Source organism: Schistocerca nitens, chromosome 10, assembly GCF_023898315.1.
Source record: "Schistocerca nitens isolate TAMUIC-IGC-003100 chromosome 10, iqSchNite1.1, whole genome shotgun sequence".
NCBI lineage: Eukaryota > Metazoa > Arthropoda > Insecta > Orthoptera > Acrididae > Schistocerca > Schistocerca nitens.
This window is the reverse complement of record NC_064623.1, coordinates 233,515,827-233,523,646: the sequence shown is the minus strand read 5'-3', so window position 1 is coordinate 233,523,646 and position 7,820 is coordinate 233,515,827. Positions and strand designations below refer to the sequence as shown.

Sequence of the window (7,820 nt, the reverse complement as noted above, 5' to 3'; positions counted from 1 at the left end):
TCGTGCTTGCGCCGTCATATGGACCACGACCCGAGCGGCAGCGAGCGGCAGTCGAGCAAAGTCGGGCCAAGTCGGTACGGGGACAGGGATAGGAAAGGTGCGAATGCACTGCCAACTATGCAAACACCCGGTGTGAGGCGAAGCGAGGCGAGGAAGCTCACATCGCTACCAGTGGCGCCCTCCAGCACGACACTGCCACACCCCGCACAGAGCATACGCCTGGACACCAGGGACGAGATACGCCTTCCGCGAGTGTCGAAGGTTGCACGCGACAAGCGAATGACAGGAGGTGCTACGAGCAGCTGTGCGTTTCACACACGCGACGGCGCGCTCGCCAATTCGGCAATCGTTCTGCTGGGACGTCGGGCGCGCACTCCGCGCCGTCCTCGAGGAACTCGCTGTTGCGGAAGGAGGTGCTTTCGTCAAATGCGGCCGAAAACTAACATTTTGTGTGTTGGGAGAAGAGCCGAATGCGAATTGTGCCGTGCGCCTACAGTATATGTACGCCAACGGCCATACCATGTTAAATACACCGGTTCTCGTCCGATCACCGAAGTTAAGCCACATCGGGCCCGGTTAGTACTTGGATGGGTGACCGCCTGGGACCACCGGGTGCTGTTGGCTCCCCTTCTTTTTTTCTTCCTTTTTATATCGCTACTCCTGCCAGCCCTCTTTCGATACTACCCTTCTGTTGTGACAAAGACGTTTCCTTAAGCATTTTAAACTACTGTAATGGTGCGAAAACAAAAAAAAATAAAATAAAATAAAAATGAACCAATAAAAATGGTACTTTTGGCTCCCCTGCATTTTTTCCTTTTTAAGCCGCCATCCTGCCAGCAGTCGTTTCATACTACCTTTCTGTTATGACAAAGATGCTTTCTTAAGCATTTTAAAGTAATGCAACGGTACGATAATGCGGTAATTAACTCAGTTTGAGGGAGAATGTGCTAACGAAGTTTGCCGGGAAGTCTTTGAAAACGATAAAACAGTACGAATCTGCCCTGAAATGCGTCAGCGCCTATTGTTGTGCTGCACTGTACAGTTCCAAATTTGATTTGTAATCATAAATTTATTCCTTAGTCGCGTCGTCTAGTCCCGCAGACGTTTGTCGTGCTTGCGCCGTCATATGGACCACGACCCGAGCGGCAGCGAGCGGCAGTCGAGCAAAGTCGGGCCAAGTCGGTACGGGGACAGGGATAGGAAAGGTGCGAATGCACTGCCAACTATGCAAACACCCGGTGTGAGGCGAAGCGAGGCGAGGAAGCTCACATCGCTACCAGTGGCGCCCTCCAGCACGACACTGCCACACCCCGCACAGAGCATACGCCTGGACACCAGGGACGAGATACGCCTTCCGCGAGTGTCGAAGGTTGCACGCGACAAGCGAATGACAGGAGGTGCTACGAGCAGCTGTGCGTTTCACACACGCGACGGCGCGCTCGCCAATTCGGCAATCGTTCTGCTGGGACGTCGGGCGCGCACTCCGCGCCGTCCTCGAGGAACTCGCTGTTGCGGAAGGAGGTGCTTTCGTCAAATGCGGCCGAAAACTAACATTTTGTGTGTTGGGAGAAGAGCCGAATGCGAATTGTGCCGTGCGCCTACAGTATATGTACGCCAACGGCCATACCATGTTAAATACACCGGTTCTCGTCCGATCACCGAAGTTAAGCCACATCGGGCCCGGTTAGTACTTGGATGGGTGACCGCCTGGGACCACCGGGTGCTGTTGGCTCCCCTTCTTTTTTTCTTCCTTTTTATATCGCTACTCCTGCCAGCCCTCTTTCGATACTACCCTTCTGTTGTGACAAAGACGTTTCCTTAAGCATTTTAAACTACTGTAATGGTGCGAAAACAAAAAAAAATAAAATAAAATAAAAATGAACCAATAAAAATGGTACTTTTGGCTCCCCTGCATTTTTTCCTTTTTAAGCCGCCATCCTGCCAGCAGTCGTTTCATACTACCTTTCTGTTATGACAAAGATGCTTTCTTAAGCATTTTAAAGTAATGCAACGGTACGATAATGCGGTAATTAACTCAGTTTGAGGGAGAATGTGCTAACGAAGTTTGCCGGGAAGTCTTTGAAAACGATAAAACAGTACGAATCTGCCCTGAAATGCGTCAGCGCCTATTGTTGTGCTGCACTGTACAGTTCCAAATTTGATTTGTAATCATAAATTTATTCCTTAGTCGCGTCGTCTAGTCCCGCAGACGTTTGTCGTGCTTGCGCCGTCATATGGACCACGACCCGAGCGGCAGCGAGCGGCAGTCGAGCAAAGTCGGGCCAAGTCGGTACGGGGACAGGGATAGGAAAGGTGCGAATGCACTGCCAACTATGCAAACACCCGGTGTGAGGCGAAGCGAGGCGAGGAAGCTCACATCGCTACCAGTGGCGCCCTCCAGCACGACACTGCCACACCCCGCACAGAGCATACGCCTGGACACCAGGGACGAGATACGCCTTCCGCGAGTGTCGAAGGTTGCACGCGACAAGCGAATGACAGGAGGTGCTACGAGCAGCTGTGCGTCTCACACACGCGACGGCGCGCTCGCCAATTCGGCAATCGTTCTGCTGGGACGTCGGGCGCGCACTCCGCGCCGTCCTCGAGGAACTCGCTGTTGCGGAAGGAGGTGCTTTCGTCAAATGCGGCCGAAAACTAACATTTTGTGTGTTGGGAGAAGAGCCGAATGCGAATTCTGCCGTGCGCCTACAGTATATGTACGCCAACGGCCATACCATGTTAAATACACCGGTTCTCGTCCGATCACCGAAGTTAAGCCACATCGGGCCCGGTTAGTACTTGGATGGGTGACCGCCTGGGACCACCGGGTGCTGTTGGCTCCCCTTCTTTTTTTCTTCCTTTTTATATCGCTACTCCTGCCAGCCCTCTTTCGATACTACCCTTCTGTTGTGACAAAGACGTTTCCTTAAGCATTTTAAACTACTGTAATGGTGCGAAAACAAAAAAAAATAAAATAAAATAAAAATGAACCAATAAAAATGGTACTTTTGGCTCCCCTGCATTTTTTCCTTTTTAAGCCGCCATCCTGCCAGCAGTCGTTTCATACTACCTTTCTGTTATGACAAAGATGCTTTCTTAAGCATTTTAAAGTAATGCAACGGTACGATAATGCGGTAATTAACTCAGTTTGAGGGAGAATGTGCTAACGAAGTTTGCCGGGAAGTCTTTGAAAACGATAAAACAGTACGAATCTGCCCTGAAATGCGTCAGCGCCTATTGTTGTGCTGCACTGTACAGTTCCAAATTTGATTTGTAATCATAAATTTATTCCTTAGTCGCGTCGTCTAGTCCCGCAGACGTTTGTCGTGCTTGCGCCGTCATATGGACCACGACCCGAGCGGCAGCGAGCGGCAGTCGAGCAAAGTCGGGCCAAGTCGGTACGGGGACAGGGATAGGAAAGGTGCGAATGCACTGCCAACTATGCAAACACCCGGTGTGAGGCGAAGCGAGGCGAGGAAGCTCACATCGCTACCAGTGGCGCCCTCCAGCACGACACTGCCACACCCCGCACAGAGCATACGCCTGGACACCAGGGACGAGATACGCCTTCCGCGAGTGTCGAAGGTTGCACGCGACAAGCGAATGACAGGAGGTGCTACGAGCAGCTGTGCGTTTCACACACGCGACGGCGCGCTCGCCAATTCGGCAATCGTTCTGCTGGGACGTCGGGCGCGCACTCCGCGCCGTCCTCGAGGAACTCGCTGTTGCGGAAGGAGGTGCTTTCGTCAAATGCGGCCGAAAACTAACATTTTGTGTGTTGGGAGAAGAGCCGAATGCGAATTGTGCCGTGCGCCTACAGTATATGTACGCCAACGGCCATACCATGTTAAATACACCGGTTCTCGTCCGATCACCGAAGTTAAGCCACATCGGGCCCGGTTAGTACTTGGATGGGTGACCGCCTGGGACCACCGGGTGCTGTTGGCTCCCCTTCTTTTTTTCTTCCTTTTTATATCGCTACTCCTGCCAGCCCTCTTTCGATACTACCCTTCTGTTGTGACAAAGACGTTTCCTTAAGCATTTTAAACTACTGTAATGGTGCGAAAACAAAAAAAAATAAAATAAAATAAAAATGAACCAATAAAAATGGTACTTTTGGCTCCCCTGCATTTTTTCCTTTTTAAGCCGCCATCCTGCCAGCAGTCGTTTCATACTACCTTTCTGTTATGACAAAGATGCTTTCTTAAGCATTTTAAAGTAATGCAACGGTACGATAATGCGGTAATTAACTCAGTTTGAGGGAGAATGTGCTAACGAAGTTTGCCGGGAAGTCTTTGAAAACGATAAAACAGTACGAATCTGCCCTGAAATGCGTCAGCGCCTATTGTTGTGCTGCACTGTACAGTTCCAAATTTGATTTGTAATCATAAATTTATTCCTTAGTCGCGTCGTCTAGTCCCGCAGACGTTTGTCGTGCTTGCGCCGTCATATGGACCACGACCCGAGCGGCAGCGAGCGGCAGTCGAGCAAAGTCGGGCCAAGTCGGTACGGGGACAGGGATAGGAAAGGTGCGAATGCACTGCCAACTATGCAAACACCCGGTGTGAGGCGAAGCGAGGCGAGGAAGCTCACATCGCTACCAGTGGCGCCCTCCAGCACGACACTGCCACACCCCGCACAGAGCATACGCCTGGACACCAGGGACGAGATACGCCTTCCGCGAGTGTCGAAGGTTGCACGCGACAAGCGAATGACAGGAGGTGCTACGAGCAGCTGTGCGTTTCACACACGCGACGGCGCGCTCGCCAATTCGGCAATCGTTCTGCTGGGACGTCGGGCGCGCACTCCGCGCCGTCCTCGAGGAACTCGCTGTTGCGGAAGGAGGTGCTTTCGTCAAATGCGGCCGAAAACTAACATTTTGTGTGTTGGGAGAAGAGCCGAATGCGAATTGTGCCGTGCGCCTACAGTATATGTACGCCAACGGCCATACCATGTTAAATACACCGGTTCTCGTCCGATCACCGAAGTTAAGCCACATCGGGCCCGGTTAGTACTTGGATGGGTGACCGCCTGGGACCACCGGGTGCTGTTGGCTCCCCTTCTTTTTTTCTTCCTTTTTATATCGCTACTCCTGCCAGCCCTCTTTCGATACTACCCTTCTGTTGTGACAAAGACGTTTCCTTAAGCATTTTAAACTACTGTAATGGTGCGAAAACAAAAAAAAATAAAATAAAATAAAAATGAACCAATAAAAATGGTACTTTTGGCTCCCCTGCATTTTTTCCTTTTTAAGCCGCCATCCTGCCAGCAGTCGTTTCATACTACCTTTCTGTTATGACAAAGATGCTTTCTTAAGCATTTTAAAGTAATGCAACGGTACGATAATGCGGTAATTAACTCAGTTTGAGGGAGAATGTGCTAACGAAGTTTGCCGGGAAGTCTTTGAAAACGATAAAACAGTACGAATCTGCCCTGAAATGCGTCAGCGCCTATTGTTGTGCTGCACTGTACAGTTCCAAATTTGATTTGTAATCATAAATTTATTCCTTAGTCGCGTCGTCTAGTCCCGCAGACGTTTGTCGTGCTTGCGCCGTCATATGGACCACGACCCGAGCGGCAGCGAGCGGCAGTCGAGCAAAGTCGGGCCAAGTCGGTACGGGGACAGGGATAGGAAAGGTGCGAATGCACTGCCAACTATGCAAACACCCGGTGTGAGGCGAAGCGAGGCGAGGAAGCTCACATCGCTACCAGTGGCGCCCTCCAGCACGACACTGCCACACCCCGCACAGAGCATACGCCTGGACACCAGGGACGAGATACGCCTTCCGCGAGTGTCGAAGGTTGCACGCGACAAGCGAATGACAGGAGGTGCTACGAGCAGCTGTGCGTTTCACACACGCGACGGCGCGCTCGCCAATTCGGCAATCGTTCTGCTGGGACGTCGGGCGCGCACTCCGCGCCGTCCTCGAGGAACTCGCTGTTGCGGAAGGAGGTGCTTTCGTCAAATGCGGCCGAAAACTAACATTTTGTGTGTTGGGAGAAGAGCCGAATGCGAATTGTGCCGTGCGCCTACAGTATATGTACGCCAACGGCCATACCATGTTAAATACACCGGTTCTCGTCCGATCACCGAAGTTAAGCCACATCGGGCCCGGTTAGTACTTGGATGGGTGACCGCCTGGGACCACCGGGTGCTGTTGGCTCCCCTTCTTTTTTTCTTCCTTTTTATATCGCTACTCCTGCCAGCCCTCTTTCGATACTACCCTTCTGTTGTGACAAAGACGTTTCCTTAAGCATTTTAAACTACTGTAATGGTGCGAAAACAAAAAAAAATAAAATAAAATAAAAATGAACCAATAAAAATGGTACTTTTGGCTCCCCTGCATTTTTTCCTTTTTAAGCCGCCATCCTGCCAGCAGTCGTTTCATACTACCTTTCTGTTATGACAAAGATGCTTTCTTAAGCATTTTAAAGTAATGCAACGGTACGATAATGCGGTAATTAACTCAGTTTGAGGGAGAATGTGCTAACGAAGTTTGCCGGGAAGTCTTTGAAAACGATAAAACAGTACGAATCTGCCCTGAAATGCGTCAGCGCCTATTGTTGTGCTGCACTGTACAGTTCCAAATTTGATTTGTAATCATAAATTTATTCCTTAGTCGCGTCGTCTAGTCCCGCAGACGTTTGTCGTGCTTGCGCCGTCATATGGACCACGACCCGAGCGGCAGCGAGCGGCAGTCGAGCAAAGTCGGGCCAAGTCGGTACGGGGACAGGGATAGGAAAGGTGCGAATGCACTGCCAACTATGCAAACACCCGGTGTGAGGCGAAGCGAGGCGAGGAAGCTCACATCGCTACCAGTGGCGCCCTCCAGCACGACACTGCCACACCCCGCACAGAGCATACGCCTGGACACCAGGGACGAGATACGCCTTCCGCGAGTGTCGAAGGTTGCACGCGACAAGCGAATGACAGGAGGTGCTACGAGCAGCTGTGCGTCTCACACACGCGACGGCGCGCTCGCCAATTCGGCAATCGTTCTGCTGGGACGTCGGGCGCGCACTCCGCGCCGTCCTCGAGGAACTCGCTGTTGCGGAAGGAGGTGCTTTCGTCAAATGCGGCCGAAAACTAACATTTTGTGTGTTGGGAGAAGAGCCGAATGCGAATTGTGCCGTGCGCCTACAGTATATGTACGCCAACGGCCATACCATGTTAAATACACCGGTTCTCGTCCGATCACCGAAGTTAAGCCACATCGGGCCCGGTTAGTACTTGGATGGGTGACCGCCTGGGACCACCGGGTGCTGTTGGCTCCCCTTCTTTTTTTCTTCCTTTTTATATCGCTACTCCTGCCAGCCCTCTTTCGATACTACCCTTCTGTTGTGACAAAGACGTTTCCTTAAGCATTTTAAACTACTGTAATGGTGCGAAAACAAAAAAAAATAAAATAAAATAAAAATGAACCAATAAAAATGGTACTTTTGGCTCCCCTGCATTTTTTCCTTTTTAAGCCGCCATCCTGCCAGCAGTCGTTTCATACTACCTTTCTGTTATGACAAAGATGCTTTCTTAAGCATTTTAAAGTAATGCAACGGTACGATAATGCGGTAATTAACTCAGTTTGAGGGAGAATGTGCTAACGAAGTTTGCCGGGAAGTCTTTGAAAACGATAAAACAGTACGAATCTGCCCTGAAATGCGTCAGCGCCTATTGTTGTGCTGCACTGTACAGTTCCAAATTTGATTTGTAATCATAAATTTATTCCTTAGTCGCGTCGTCTAGTCCCGCAGACGTTTGTCGTGCTTGCGCCGTCATATGGACCACGACCCGAGCGGCAGCGAGCGGCAGTCGAGCAAAGTCG

At 50.9% G+C, this 7,820-nt stretch overlaps 7 non-coding genes across 7 annotated transcripts; all 7 read left to right on the top strand.

Moving 5' to 3' along the window:
* Window positions 1-505: 505 nt before the first annotated feature.
* LOC126211072 (5S ribosomal RNA) lies at window positions 506-624 on the top strand. The gene has a single exon (XR_007540883.1). It is a non-coding gene; the product is annotated as a 5S ribosomal RNA (ribosomal RNA).
* A 989-nt stretch (window positions 625-1,613) lies between these two features.
* LOC126211071 (5S ribosomal RNA) lies at window positions 1,614-1,732 on the top strand. Its single transcript, XR_007540882.1, has one exon. It is a non-coding gene; the product is annotated as a 5S ribosomal RNA (ribosomal RNA).
* Window positions 1,733-2,721: 989 nt separating this feature from the next.
* Window positions 2,722-2,840, top strand: LOC126211070 (5S ribosomal RNA). The gene has a single exon (XR_007540881.1). It is a non-coding gene; the product is annotated as a 5S ribosomal RNA (ribosomal RNA).
* A 989-nt stretch (window positions 2,841-3,829) lies between these two features.
* On the top strand, window positions 3,830-3,948 carry LOC126211069 (5S ribosomal RNA). Its single transcript, XR_007540880.1, has one exon. It is a non-coding gene; the product is annotated as a 5S ribosomal RNA (ribosomal RNA).
* A 989-nt stretch (window positions 3,949-4,937) lies between these two features.
* Window positions 4,938-5,056, top strand: LOC126211068 (5S ribosomal RNA). The gene has a single exon (XR_007540879.1). It is a non-coding gene; the product is annotated as a 5S ribosomal RNA (ribosomal RNA).
* A 989-nt stretch (window positions 5,057-6,045) lies between these two features.
* LOC126211067 (5S ribosomal RNA) lies at window positions 6,046-6,164 on the top strand. Its single transcript, XR_007540878.1, has one exon. It is a non-coding gene; the product is annotated as a 5S ribosomal RNA (ribosomal RNA).
* A 989-nt stretch (window positions 6,165-7,153) lies between these two features.
* Window positions 7,154-7,272, top strand: LOC126211065 (5S ribosomal RNA). Its single transcript, XR_007540877.1, has one exon. It is a non-coding gene; the product is annotated as a 5S ribosomal RNA (ribosomal RNA).
* The last annotated feature ends 548 nt before the right edge of the window (window positions 7,273-7,820 follow it).